Here is a 16,051-nt window from a genome sequence, read left to right as displayed (position 1 = left end):
CATATAACCTCCCTGGCCTTTACTATGCAGGCCACACGGCTACCGTGCTCTAACTACTGAAGCCTGCACTAGGCCCTCACTGGTGCACCATACAGGAACAACTCACGGTGATGTTGGGGACACAGGTCCAGTCCCAGGGGGCCCCCCGAAGTCCAACACGGTGGTGCGCATGGATTCCTGTCAGCTCTGCAAAGCGTGGTCTTCTCCTTGCTTCTGGATCCTAGGGATGCTCCTGGAAACTGTAAGTCCCCTTCTCAGTATCTTCGTGGCTTCACAAACTAGCACAGAACAGCCACCTTTGCTGTAACCGGGAAAGTCTATTTCACAAACACAGTTCGTCTCAAGCTGTGTAATCTTTCTTGCAGCCAAAACAGCCCACAGTTCTCTCTAGAAACTTCTTCTCACACACGCTGCTTCAGCTCCACCCCTGGACACAGCACTGACCAGTTCATAATAACCATAAGAGCAGGGGGAAAGCAGAACATACCATCACACCAGACAAGGGGATGCAGCCTCTTAAAGTGACAGCATGTTTCTTATTGTCCATAACAGCACCACCCTCTTACAAATGCTTGAAGTCTGTTACTTCCTCGGCGTTCCGGCCACCGGCTACGTGCCTCAGTAGGATGTTGCCGATCTCGGGGCACGACTCCTACTGGTTATCTCCTTGTGCTGCGATTTCGTTTCTCACTTCTCCACAATATCCTTCACTTCGTGTCCTTCCTTAGAATGCCGCCGCAAGGTAGTGCAGGCGCGGCTCCGTAACTGTCTGTCCTTTCTGCTAGGTACCTGCCAGGAACCCACCCCTGACAGGTCTTCCCTGGAGCTCTCCCAGGCTGCGTTCTCACCTAACTTCCTATCCAACCCCCAGTTTTACCAAAGTGTGAGGAGTGGCCTAATACATAGTGCCTTTTGCTCCCACTGGTGGCCGGAGTGTGAAGTGTAATGTGTCACTGTGATACCTGGTCAGGTGAACTCCTTTAGTGCAACCAGACATAACATCACTCCCCTTAGTGGCAGAGCGATATTACTGCAACGACCAGGACTCTGGGGCGCTGCACTCCCCCCCGGTTAAATCCAGTACTCCCGGACTGGGAAAAGAAGAACAACAATACATGTTAGGAAAAAGACATACAAAATTTTGAAATGCTATAAATAGGTAAATATAACAATGCTTCCCTTTATGGGAGGTGAGGTCACTTGAACGTTGCAAACAGAAACATATTGAAACATTTTAAATAACATCCTAACTTACTGACTATAAATAATTTCCTTTACCCAGCCGGGTATTCTACTAAGTGCAAATCTTTGAACAATAATTTAACTTTTCCTTTAAGGGCGTATAAGCTGAACCCACTAAAGGCTTACTATAAAACATTATGGTACAAAGCTAACATTCTCTTTACTTCTTCGACTTCACAGATGCAGGACCGCCTAGCTACTTGTCTGGGCCTACTGCATCCCTTCTTCCACGGCAACCATCTCTCTATGGTTCCCAGGAGGACTCACTAATCCCTTTCACGTCGTCATCAGGAACAGTTTCTTCGCGAAGTCTTTCCTTGCAAAACCAGTAGGGAGCACCTTTAAGAAGGTGCAAACTATTTACAGAACCAGTTTGTGAATCATTCACCGTCCATGATTCGGCAGTCTCTTGAAACACTGATGAACTTGTGCAAAAGAAAACATAAAACAATAGGGATCCCGGGTCAACAAAGGGATCCCTTTAAGAATTCACCCTAGACGGGTTTAAGGCGGCAAAAAGCAGGAAACAGTTAACTATATACATCTTTCGGTTCTCCGAGGTTTAGTGCTGTAACTCAGGGGGTAGCACCGGTGGAGGTAGCCCAGCTGGACACTGGCGACTACCAGGCGCTACATAAGGGGCTCCCTCACTCCACACAGGGGTCTGCGTACCCACAGTTCTTTGTTTAGTTGCAGCTGGAGCACCGGTCATCACAGCAGTCGACTCCCTGGCAACTACAGTGGTAGTAATGGTGACAGTGCAGGTGGTGGTCCTGACAATTGTTCCTGTCGGGGTGATGACGATGGTTGTTGTGACCGCAGAGGTCTGGCCACAAGGGGATGCTGTAGCTACGGGAGACGGTTGAGCTGGCGCCTGGAGCGCTACCGGAGCGCTCATCTTATGCACATCCAAGGCAAACCAGCCCGTCTCCTCAAAGTGTCTGGTATACGTGACGATGTCTCCCGGGTAAAGATCTCGGTCGGGGTGTCCCTCCAGGAGATGCGACTCCACGTCCTGGCGGTTGACGAACACCTCCACGTACAGCCCGGGCTCCTTAATAAAGCCCCAACCTCCACGAAGCCGGAAGGCTACGACTTGGCCCTGCTTCCGCGGGGCCGGGTGTGTGCTGCGGCCCTTGCGGGTCTTGGCCTTGACCGCCAGGTCTCTCCGATCGTAGGCCTGACGCTGGGCCTGGTATTCGGCCTCCTTCTCCTCCCACTTCTGGGCAAGTTGGGCCTGGTATCTTTCCCAGCTGAGGACCTCCACTTTCTCTCCCTCCTGCCCTTCGGCCCCGGAGAACCCCATGAAGTCTGACCCGGGGTTTACCCAGCGGCATACAGTCCGCTCAGCGTATACTTCACCCGACAGGGTAGTGGGCACAATCGGGGCCTTGAGGAACAGCTCCATACTCGTGGCTTTGTCCCAGGGGTCAAGACGCTGGAGGCGGTGAGTGCCGTGGGGTGGTGGCGCTGCGACCGGCCCCACCAACAGGTCCTCCACCACCGGGGCAGGGGCAGTGTATTCACCCACCACCATGATGTCCTGGGGGTCGGCTGGCTCTGCTGACGGCGGGCGCCGATACAGGGTCGGCAGGGGTTTCGGTCGCAGCACAAGGGGTGGCACCAGCGCTGATGGACTTTCTGCTAGGTACCTGCCAGGAACCCACCCCTGACAGGTGCTCCCTGGAGCTCTCCCAGGCTGCGTTCTCACCTAACTTCCTATCCAACCCCCAGTTTTATCAAAGTGTGAGGAGTGGCCTAATACATAGTGACTTTTGCTCCCCTTGGTGGCCGGAGTGTGAAGTGTAATGTGTGACTGTGATACCTGGTCAGGTGAGCTCCTTTCAGACATAACATCACTCCCCTTAGTGGCAGAGCGACATTACTGCAACGACCAGTACTGGGGCGCTGCACAGACATCAGACAGGAGTCGTTCGGTTCCGGACAACCGACACGACCTACTGTACAGGCACCACCAGAGACATCAGGCTCCAAGCTCCAGACAGCGGTCATCAGGTTCCAGACTGCGGTCGTCAGGCTCCGGACATAGGACCTAGGAAGGAACTCAAGCGTGATGGTGCAGACACCTCCGTACTGGACATGAGCCAGACGGGGTTAACACCGCATGGTAGTCAGAGCACAGAGTAGTAGATGTGCAGCGCCCCAGAGTCCTGGTTCATTGCAGTAATGTTATTCTTCCACCAGGGGGAGTGATGTTACGTCTGAAGGAAATGAAGGAGATCTTCTGTCCAGGTATCACAACTACTACACACTTCACACTTGGATAAAACTGGTGGGTTGGGGAGGAAGTTAGTCAGAGAAGGGGACAGAAGCTGACTGGAGGGAGAAGGAGATGGTCAGTGGGTCCTGACTGAGTTTGGCAGAGGCTGGCTGGGTTGGGTTCCAGCCAGCTCCAGACTGCGGCCTATGGAAGGAAGTTACACGGAGCTGCGCCTGCCCCACGTGCGGCAGCATCCTAAGAAAGGACATGAAAGGAATTGTGTTGCAGTAAGTGAGCAACGAAGTCATAACAACAGGAGTGAAACATCAGAGGGAGACCAGCTAGAAGCAAGCTGCCTCTTTCTGAAGCACAGGACCGGTAGTCAGAACACCGAGGGAGTAAAGAGCTCTATGCCGTTACTTCAGAGACTGGCAGGACAGTTAATTCCACGTTAGCTGCCTGACCATTTACCCAGGAGGCAGGGTGGCAACTTGTGGGGGCCGGGGCGTCACTAGGGTCCCTATAAAAAGCCTCAGGCCACCCGTCATTCGGGTTTGTTCTATCCGACCACGGGGAACAGTGAGAGGAGTAACAACAGTGAGGACCTTATTGGAGCTTATGCAAGTAGGGACTGTTATGAACAGGTAATTCAGAACCACAATGGACCTTGAAGTTCAGAGCACACAAGGTGACCTGACATTTACCAAAAACATAGGACAAGCTCTGAGACGTGGAAACTCTGCTGACCGCAATCCCTAATCCTAACACACCACACTAGAGGTAGCCGTGGATTGCGCCTAACGCTCCCTATGCAACTCGGCACAGCCTGAGAAACTAACCAGCCCTGAAGATAGAAAAAATAAGCCTACCTTGCCTCAGAGAAATTCCCCAAAGGAAAAGGCAGCCCCCCACATATAATGACTGTGAGTAAAGATGAAATACAAACACAGAGATGAAATAGATTTAGCAAAGTGAGGCCCGACTTACTGAATAGACCGAGGATAGGAAAGATAGCTTTGCGGTCAACACAAAAACCTACAAACAACCACGCAGAGGGGCAAAAAGACCCTCCGCACCGACTAACGGTACGGAGGTGCTCCCTCTGCGTCTCAGAGCTTCCAGCAAGCAAGAAAAAACCAATATAGCAAGCTGGACAGAAAATATAGCAAACAAAAATAACACAAGCAGAACTTAGCTTATGCAGGATAGAGAGGCCACAGGAACGATCCAGGAGGAAGCAAGACCAATACTAGAACATTGACTGGAGGCCAGGATCAAAGCACCAGGTGGAGTTAAATAGAGCAGCACCTAACGACTTAACCTCATCACCTGAGGAAGGAAACTCAGAAGCCGCAGTACCACTCTCATCCACCAAAGGAAGCTTATAGACAGAACCAGCCGCAGTACCACTCACGACCACAGGAGGGAGCTTGGCCACAGAATTCACAACAGTACCCCCCCCTTGAGGAGGGGTCACCGAACCCTCACCAGAGCCCCCAGGCCGACCAGGATGAGCCACATGAAAGGCACGAACCAGATCGGCAGCATGGACATCAGAGGCAAAGACCCAGGAATTATCTTCCTGACCATAACCTTTCCACTTAACCAGATACTGGAGTTTCCGTCTCGAAACACGAGAATCCAAAATCTTCTCCACAATATACTCCAATTCCCCTTAAACCAAAACCGGAGCAGGAGGATCAATAGATGGAACCACAGGTGCCACGTATCTCCGCAACAATGACCTATGGAACAGGTTATGGATGGAAAAAGAAGCCGGAAGAGTCAAACGAAAAGACACAGGATTAAGAACCTCAGAAATCCTATATGGACCAATGAAACGAGGCTTAAATTTAGGAGAGGAAACCTTCATAGGAATATAACGAGATGACAACCAAACCAAATCCCCAACACGAAGTCGGGGACCCACACAGCGCCTGCGGTTAGCGAAACGTTGAGCCTTCTCCTGGGACAAAGTCAAATTGTCCACTACATGAGTCCAAATCTGCTGCAACCTATCCACCACAGTATCCACACCAGGACAGTCCGAAGACTCAACCTGCCCTGAAGAGAAACGAGGATGGAACCCAGAATTGCAGAAAAACGGCGAAACCAAAGTAGCCGAGCTGGCCCGATTATTAAGGGCGAACTCAGCCAAAGGCAAAAAGGACACCCAATCATCCTGATCAGCAGAAACAAAACATCTCAGATATGTTTCCAAGGTCTGATTGGTTCGTTCAGTCTGGCCATTTGTCTGAGGATGGAAAGCCGAGGAAAAAGACAAATCAATGCCCATCCCAGCACAAAAGGCTCGCCAAAACCTCGAAACAAACTGGGAACCTCTGTCAGAAACGATGTTCTCTGGAATGCCATGTAAACGAACCACATGCTGAAAAAACAATGGCACCAAATCAGAGGAGGAAGGCAATTTAGACAAGGGCACCAAATGGACCATCTTAGAGAAGCGATCACAAACCACCCAAATGACCGACATTCTTTGAGAGACGGGGAGATCCGAAATAAAATCCATAGAGATATGTGTCCAAGGCCTCTTCGGGACCGGCAAGGGCAAAAGCAACCCACTGGCACGAGAACAGCAGGGCTTAGCCCGAGCACAAATCCCACAGGACTGCACAAAAGAACGCACATCCCGCGACAGAGACGGCCACCAAAAGGATCTAGCCACCAAATCTCTGGTACCAAAGATTCCAGGATGACCAGCCAACACTGAACAATGAACCTCAGAGATAACTTTATTCGTCCACCTATCAGGGACAAACAGTTTCTCCGCTGGGCAACGGTCAGGTCTATTAGCCCGAAATTTTTGCTGCACCCGCCGCAAATCAGGGGAGATGGCAGACAAAATTACCCCCTCTTTGAGAATACCTGCCGGCTCAGACAAACCCGGAGAATCGGGCACAAAACTCCTAGACAGGGCATCCGCCTTCACATTTTTAGAGCCCGGAAGGTACGAAACCACAAAGTCAAAACGGGAGAAAAACAGCGACCAACGAGCCTGTCTAGGATTCAACCGTTTGGCAGACTCGAGATAAGTCAAGTTTTTGTGATCAGTCAAGACCACCACGCGATGCTTAGCTTCTTCAAGCCAATGACGCCACTCCTCGAATGCCCACTTCATGGCTAGCAACTCTCTATTGCCAACATCATAATTTCGCTCAGCAGGCGAAAATTTCCTGGAAAAGAAGGCGCATGGTTTCATCACCGAGCAATCAGAACTTCTCTGCGACAAAACAGCCCCTGCTCCAATTTCGGAAGCATCAACCTCGACCTGGAACGGAAGCGAAACATCTAGTTGGCACAACACAGGGGCAGAAGAAAAACGACGCTTCAACTCCTGAAAAGCTTCCACAGCATCAGAAGACCAATTGACCACATCAGCACCCTTCTTGGTCAAATCAGTCAACGGTTTAGCAATGCTAGAAAAATTAGCGATGAAGCGACGATAAAAATTAGCAAAGCCCAGGAACTTCTGCAGACTCTTCAGAGATGTTGGCTGAGTCCAATCATAAATGGCCTGAACTTTAACAGGGTCCATCTCGATAGTAGAAGGAGAAAAAATGAACCCCAAAAATGAAATCTTCTGAACACCAAAGAGACACTTTGACCCCTTCACAAACAAAGAATTAGCACGCAGGACCTGGAACACCATTCTGACCTGCTTCACATGAGACTCCCAATCATCCGAGAAGACCAAAATATCATCCAAGTATACAATCAGGAATTTATCCAGGTACTCTCGGAAGATGTCATGCATAAAGGACTGAAACACTGATGGAGCATTAGAAAGTCCGAATGGCATAACCAGGTACTCAAAATGGCCTTTGGGCGTATTAAATGCTGTTTTCCATTCATCGCCCCGTTTGATACGCACAAGATTATACGCACCACGAAGATCTATCTTGGTGAACCAACTAGCCCCCTTAATCCGAGCAAACAAATCAGACAGCAGCGGCAAAGGGTACTGAAATTTGACCGTAATTTTATTTAGAAGGCGGTAATCAATACAAGGTCTCAGCGAACCATCCTTCTTGGCCACAAAAAAGAAACCCGCTCCCAACGGCGACGATGACGGACGAATATGACCCTTCTCCAAAGACTCCTTCACGTAACTCCGCATAGCAGCGTGCTCAGGTACAGATAAATTAAACAGTCGACCCTTAGGAAACTTACTACCAGGAATCAAATCGATAGCACAATCACAATCCCTATGCGGAGGTAGGGCATTGGACTTGGGCTCATCGAATACATCCCGGTAATCAGACAAGAACTCTGGGACCTCAGAAGGGGTGGATGATGAGATAGACAGAAATGGAACATCACCATGTACCCCCTGACAACCCCAGCTGGACACAGACATTGATTTCCAATCTAATACTGGGTTATGGACTTGTAGCCATGGCAACCCCAACACGACCACATCATGCAGATTATGCAACACCAGAAAGCGAATATCCTCCTGGTGCGCAGGAGCCATGCACATGGTCAGCTGGGTCCAATACTGAGGCTTATTCTTGGCCAAAGGCGTAGCATCAATTCCTCTCAATGGAATAGGACACTGCAAGGGCTCCAAGACAAACCCACAGCGCCTAGCATACTCCAAGTCCATCAAATTCAGGGCAGCGCCTGAATCCACAAATGCCATGACAGAATAGGAAGACAAAGAGCAGATCAAAGTAACGGACAAAAGAAATTTCGACTGTACCGTACCAATGGTGGCGGACCTAGCGAACCGCTTAGTGCGCTTAGGACAATCGGAGATAGCATGAGTGGAATCACCACAGTAGAAACACAGCCCATTCTGACGTCTGTGTTCTTGCCTTTCAGCTCTGGTCAAAGTCCTATCGCACTGCATAGGCTCAGGTTTATCCTCAGATAATACCGCCAAATGGTGCACAGATTTACGCTCGCGCAAGCGTCGACCGATCTGAATGGCCAAAGACATAGACTCATTCAGACCAGCAGGCATAGGAAATCCCACCATGACATCCTTAAGGGCTTCAGAGAGACCCTTTCTGAAAATAGCTGCCAGCGCACATTCATTCCATTGAGTGAGCACGGACCACTTTCTAAACTTCTGACAATAAATCTCTATCTCATCCTGACCCTGACACAGAGCCAGCAAATTTTTCTCTGCCTGATCCACTGAATTAGGTTCGTCGTACAGCAATCCGAGCGCCAGAAAAAACGCATCAATATTACATAATGCAGGATCTCCTGGCGCAAGGGAAAATGCCCAGTCTTGAGGGTCGCCACGTAATAAAGAAATAATGATTTTAACTTGTTGAACTGGGTCACCAGAGGAGCGGGGTTTCAAAGCCAGAAACAGTTTACAATTATTTTTAAAATTCTAAAACTTAGCTCTATCTCCAGAAAATAACTCAGGAATAGGAATTTTAGGTTCTAACATAGGATTCTGAACCACTAAATCTTGAATGTTCTGTACTCTTATAGTGAGATTATCCATCACAGAGGACAGACCCTGAAAATCCATGTCCACACCTGTGTTCTGAACCACCCTGATGTAAAGGGGAAAAGAAAGACAGATCACAGTGCAAAGAAAAAAAAATGGTCTCAGAACTTCTCTTTTCCCTCTATTGAGAAGCATTAGTACTTTGGGCCTCCAGTACTGTTATGAACAGGTAATTCAGAACCACAATGGACCTTGAAGTTCAGAGCACACAAGGTGACCTGACATTTACCAAAAACATAGGACAAGCTCTGAGACGTGGAAACTCTGCTGACCGCAATCCCTAATCCTAACACACCACACTAGAGGTAGCCGTGGATTGCGCCTAACGCTCCCTATGCAACTCGGCACAGCCTGAGAAACTAACTAGCCCTGAAAATAGAAAAAATAAGCCTACCTTGCCTCAGAGAAATTCCCCAAAGGAAAAGGCAGCCCCCCACATATAACGACTGTGAGTAAAGATGAAATACAAACACAGAGATGAAATAGATTTAGCAAAGTGAGGCCCGACTTACTGAATAGACCGAGGATAGGAAAGATAGCTTTGCGGTCAACACAAAAACCTACAAACAACCACGCAGAGGGGCAAAAAGACCCTCCGCACCGACTAACGGTACGGAGGTGCTCCCTCTGCGTCTCAGAGCTTCCAGCAAGCAAGAAAAAACCAATATAGCAAGCTGGACAGAAAATATAGCAAACAAAAATAACACAAGCAGAACTTAGCTTATGCAGGATAGAGAGGCCACAGGAACGATCCAGGAGGAAGCAAGACCAATACTAGAACATTGACTGGAGGCCAGGATCAAAGCACCAGGTGGAGTTAAATAGAGCAGCACCTAACGACTTAACCTCATCACCTGAGGAAGGAAACTCAGAAGCCGCAGTACCACTCTCATCCACCAAAGGAAGCTTATAGACAGAACCAGCCGCAGTACCACTCACGACCACAGGAGGGAGCTTGGCCACAGAATTCACAACAAGGGACCTACTGTATTACTGTGCGCTAGAGGAAGGCTATTGAATTCCACCTGGATAAGGGGACTCTGGATTTGCCTTCAGTCCGGCCATACTCTGCCTGCCCTGTGGTCCCTACCCTGGACTGTGGATGCTGAAGCCTTCAGTAAAAGGTAAAGAGGCTGCAACCTTGTGTCTTCGTTATTCACTGCGCCTTACATCATCCACCATCCACCATCTACACTCTGGGAAGCCCTGGGGTCATACTTCACCTGTGGGAAGGTATACCATCTAGCTGCCATCACATCACCCCAGCGGACCCCTAAGCAGCGTTGGTCACCCTGACCGATTACCACAGGTTGCGTCAGAACATTATCCCTTTAAAGACCTTTCCCTCACAACATCAACGGACCTCCCAAGGGCCACGGACTGGGTCAGCCACCATGACATCCCCACCGAGAACAGAAGGGCCCGGTACCGAGTTCCTCACGGTCCACGGGGGCGCTCCAGATGCTCATCAGAAACACTGGTTTCAAGAGACTCAAAGTTACTGAGAGTGAGGCTCCAGATGCAGAGGGATTCCAGGAACATAATCACAGCAGACACAGTTCAGACAGGTTCAGGTACAGGACAGGTACAGGATCAAGGATTCGGGCCTGGATTTACCGCCTCCAGGACAGGCGCCAGAACAGGACAAAACAGGAATCAAGGCAAGGACTTTGGTACCAAAACAGACAGGAGAGGTGCAGTAACACAAACACACATAGCAAAGTTCAACAGCTTTGTGAGTGTAGCTCAGGCCCCGCCCATAGGGCAGGGGAGCTTTATATATGAGCTGCCCCTCAGCAATTGGCTGGGGACAGCATTTGAAGTACACACCCTAACCCTGATAAAAGCAGGGGAGGTGTGGGTGCGCATGCCCTAAGCACAAACAGAAACCATTACAGCACACAGTGCAGGATCTGAGGCTCAGGGCACCTGGCTGAGACTTCAAGAACTGAACCACGTGGAAAATCATGCACCAACTGCAAATGACCTCTCAACCCACGGACAGCTTCAAAGGAACAATCAGGGACCGCACATGAGGAAGATATGCAGCAGGGCAAATACCTAAACACCTATGTATGACTGTGCAGCAGAGCAGGGAACTGAGAAGGTTCCATTAAGGTAACAGCCAACAGTATCCCAGCTCAAATTAGGGGGAAAAGAGTAAAGGGTTAAAGCAAACATATGCATTGTCATGCCGAAAACCAGAAACAGACAGAACGGCATGACAAAAACTCTGCCCTATACTTCTCCAAACAAACCTATTTAAACATCCTCTTTACCTCACCATCTAAGAATTCTAAGCATCGCTTTGACACTTTTTATTCTCTTCTCGGTCCAAGAGTACAGGCACCGACCACGACCTCTGCGCTGATGATCTGGCCAATTATTTCAAAGAAAAAATTGACCATATCCGACAGGAAATTTTCTCCCAATCCCTTCATACCATGCACTGTCCTCCCCCACTGCATCTAGCTCACTCTCTGTCTTTGAACAAGTCACAGAAGATGTGATCAGGCTCCTTGTTTGTTCTCGCCCTATTATTTGCACCAGTGACCCTATTTCCTCACATCTCCTCCAGCCTATTTTCCCACCTGTCACCACTCACCTAACAAAAATATTCAACCTCTATCTCTCATCTGGTATCTTTCCCTCCTCATTTAAACGTGCCAGCATACATATATTACTTAAAAAAAAACAGTCCTCGACCAAAACGGTGCTGCTAACTATTGACCTGTCTCTAATCTACCCTTCATCTCTAAACTCCTGGAACACTTGGTCCACTATCGTCTAATCTGCTATCTCTCAGCTCACTCTCTTCTTGACCGTCTACAATCCGGTTTCTGATCTTTATACTATACTGAAACTGCTCTCACTAAAGTCTCTAATGATCTACTAACAGCTAAATCTAATGCTAAATTCTAATGGTCAATACTCCCTGCTGATTCCCCTGGAATTCTCTGTAGCATTCAACACTGTGCATCACCAGCTCCTCCTTACTATGCAACTCTCTATTGGCCCTAAGGACACTGTTCTCTCCTGATTCTCCTCCTACCTCCTGACCACTCCTTCACTGAATAGTTTCCTGGCTCCTCTTCCTCTCGTTTTACCCTTACTGTCGGGGTTCCTTCAAAATCAGTCCTAGGCCCCCTCCTCTTCTGCTTTTATTCATTCTCATCTGTACTATTGCAACTCTCTACTAGTTGGTCTCCCTCTTATTAAACTCTCCCCTCTCCAATCCGTCCTGAATGCAGCAGCCAGGATCATATTCCTCACCAACCATTACAATGATATCTCAATACCGATACCTCGATGTGCCTCGATACCATGTGCCAGTCATTGCACTGGTTGCCTATCCGCTACAGAGTTCAATATAAACTTATCATTCTCATCCACAAAGTGCTCCACACTTCTACAACACTCTATATCTCCTCCCTCGTCTCAGTATACCACCCTACCCATGCCTTCCGTTCTGCTAATGACCTAAGATTAACATCCTCAATAATTCAAACCTACCATTCCCGTCTCCAAGCCTTCTTGCATACTATGCCAATTCTTTTGAATGCACTACCCAGGACACTTTGATTAATCCCCAATACCAACAGTTTTAAGCGTGGCCTAAAAACGCATTTCTTCACACTGGCCTTTTGCATCAACATACTTATCTAACTATCCCTGTTTTGCCCATACAAAAGTTTCTCCAAGACCAGGACCCTTGTATCATCTGTCCTCACACCTTTCATGCAATTAATAACCCTATGTGTATATACTTTTCCACATACTGGTAGGTTACTGGTTCATGGGAATATGGATTTAGGGACTAACATTGGCCTAGCCTGAAAGATCAAGGGGAGACTCTGCATCTGGATCCTCCATAATTAGATCTGAATTGGCTAAATCTGAGTAGCCCAGCCAGGGCAGTGGGGTACTCGGTACCGGTTCCAGTCAGCTATTAACCCCTTCATGACCAGGGGATTTTTCGTTTTTCCGTGTTCGTTTTTCGCTCCCCTCCTTCCCAGAGCCATAACTTTTTTATTTTTCCGTCAATTTGGCCATGTGAGGGCTTATTTTTTGTGGGACGAGTTGTACTTTTGAACGACATCATTGGTTTTAGCATGTCGTGTACTAGAAAACGGGAAAAAAATTCCAAGTGCGGTGAAATTGCAAAAAAAGTGCAATCCCACATTGGTTTTTTGTTTGGCTTTTTTGCTAGGTTCACTAAATGCTAAAAATGACCTGCCATTATGATTCTCCAGGTCATTACGAGTTCATAGACACCTAACATGACTAGGTTATTTTTTATCTAAGTGGTGAAAAAAAATTCCAAACTTTGCTAAAAAAAAAAAAAAAAAAAGTTGCGCCGTTTTCCGATACTCGTAGCGTCTCCATTTTTCATCATCTGGGGTCGGTTGAGGGCTTATTTTTTGCGTGCCGAGATGACGTTTTTAATGATAGCATTTCGGTGCAGATATGTTCTTTTGATCGCCCGTTATTGCATTTTAATGCAATGTCGTGGCGACCAAAAAAACGTAATTCTGGCATTTCGAATTTTTTTCCCGCTACGCTGTTTAGCGATCAGGTTAATACTTTTTTTTAATTGATAGATTGGGCGATTCTGAGCGCGGCGATACCAAATATGCGTAGATTTGATATTTTTTTTATTGATTTATTTTGATTGGGGCGAAAGGGGGGTGATTTAAACTTTTATGTTTTTTTTATTTTTTTCACATTTTTTTAAACTTTTTTTTTTTACTTTTGCCATTCTTCAATAGCCTCCATGAGAGGCTAGAAGCAGGCATAGCACGATCGGCTCTGCTACATAGCAGCGATCTGCTGATCGCTGCTATGTAGCAGAATTGCACGTGTGCTGTGAGCGCCGACCACAGGGTGGCGCTCACAGCGACGGGCAATCAGTAACCATAGAGGTCTCAAGGACCTCTATGGTTACCATTCACAAGCATCGCCGACCCCCGATCATGTGACGGGGGTCGGCGATGACGTCATTTCCGGCCGCCCGGCCGGAAGCGGTAGTTAAATGCCGCTGTCTGCGTTTGACAGCGGCATTTAACTAGTTAATAGGTGCGGGCAGATCGCGATTCTGCCCGCGCCTATTACGGGCACATGTCAGCTGTTCAAAACAGCTGACATGTCCCGGCTTTGGTGCGGGCTCACCGCGGAGCCCTGCATCAAAGCAGGGGAGCCGGCATCGGACGGTATAGTACGTCCGATGCCGGTAAGGGGTTAAAGGGGATGTCACGGTGGCTGCCACCCGGTCCGTGGCCCTGGGGCTCAAAATTAAAGGGGAACGGTCTTTAAAGGGGAAAATGTTTATGAGTGTCATGACACCACCTGTGGTGTTCGGTCAGTAGTGGGACTGATGCTGCATTGAAGGGGGTCCCCTGGGGGATGTTGCAGCAGCACAGATGTTACACTTCCCACAGGTGAAGTGGGGTCCCCAGGGGTCCTATGGTGTGTGGCAGAGATGATGGTATATGCCGATGAATAAATAGAAGAGACAGTTGTAAGTCTTTACCTGGTTTACTGTAGGTTGCTGGCCACAGTCCAGGGTACCAGGCATGGATGATGGTGGTCCGGCCGGCTCAGAGGCAATGGAGAGTTCCCTTGTTCCTGTAGAGGTCCGTGATCCTTTCCAACTAGCACTGTTAAAGGAGAGGTCCCTGCTGCCTGAAGCTTCCTGCAGAGTCCTCTATTCCCCATGTCCTGAGACAGGCACCTGCACGACGGGCAGCTTGAGCCTTTTTACAGGGATTCTATAATGCCCCGGGCTCCTCAGGTGCTGCTGCGTCTCAGGCGTGGTGCGGGCAGTTAATGTGTAGTGTCATGCCCCCCAGTTCTGCTCTGTCCTAGAGTCCCACAAAAGCCTTGGGCTCCCGGTTCCCGGTACTGCGCTTCAGCTCTGAGGGTGCCCTGCCACAGTTCCCCTCTGAGCTCTGTTCCTGTTCCAGTTGGGTCCCTAGTGTCTTATCCCCTCCTGCTGCCACTGACTGAGGTCTCTACAGTCGCCATTCGCTATACTGTAAGCATGTCCTGACACAACGCATCTCTGCAGAGCAAGCTTTCAATCCAAGTGGCGGGTCATGTTTACTGCCACCGCGCACAGTATAGTGACTGTAGCCACCCCGCCACGAATCTATGAATGAAAGCCAGCAGCTCCTACAAGGAAATAAGTTCACTTTCTCCCCATCCCCGCACTTTCAGTAAGGAGACCAGGCAGCATTTTAACGCTAGTTACCTGCAGATTAACCCTGTATCAACACCTGAAAACTCCGCCCATATGACCGAAAACCGGTCCCGCCAAATTCAGGTGACAGGTTCCCTTTAAGAGAGAATGGAGATTGGCTGCAATGAATGCACCTCTGAAGGACCCAGTGCAATCCAATACATAGACAGCCCATGGATTTTAATGGGAACCATGTAATATTTTATTTCTCCTGTGGTGGCGCTGCAATTAAACAATTGCTGCCAGATTCTGAACTCAGGTATTTAATCACTGTGAGTCACCAGGATACCCTGGAATCAGCTTTCTAGAGATGCCCATATCTGTAGGCCAACATCTATTCCTTCTGATCCTCCATACACATCAATGCTTGTTTCATTCTAGCGTTAGCTCTCATTGGGAAGAAGAAATAATTTACTGCCAAACACCTCTGGCAGCAGCTTCTTTCCAATAAGAACAAAAGGTCATGTTAAATTTCAACATGCCTGATCCATCTTTCTTCTAAACTGAGAAACCCTCATTCACATGCCATGGTCATCAGATCCCAAGTTTAGTCAACTTTTCTCAATGTGTGTGGCAGGCATACTTCCAGCTTTTGAAGGCCACTGTCCAGAAATTTTAGGCCCAACACCACCTCTCCACGCATTGGTTCACGACTTCCAAGACTCCATGACACAGTAACAAAGCAGTATCTTTTCTACCAGTTTCATGAGGTCCCTACTGGTTTTCCAACTTATTCTTTGAGGTCTCCCATTTTTTGGGACCACCCTAGACTTTCCAGGAGATTTGTCAAGTGTGTTATACAGACACTTAATATTAAACATAGGTTGTTCAGAGGAATCAACCCATTCAATTTGGTAAC

This window comes from Ranitomeya imitator, chromosome 2 (assembly GCF_032444005.1).
Source record: "Ranitomeya imitator isolate aRanImi1 chromosome 2, aRanImi1.pri, whole genome shotgun sequence".
Taxonomy (NCBI): domain Eukaryota; kingdom Metazoa; phylum Chordata; class Amphibia; order Anura; family Dendrobatidae; genus Ranitomeya; species Ranitomeya imitator.
The sequence above is the reverse complement of the archived record's forward strand: the minus strand, read 5'-3'. Positions refer to the sequence as shown.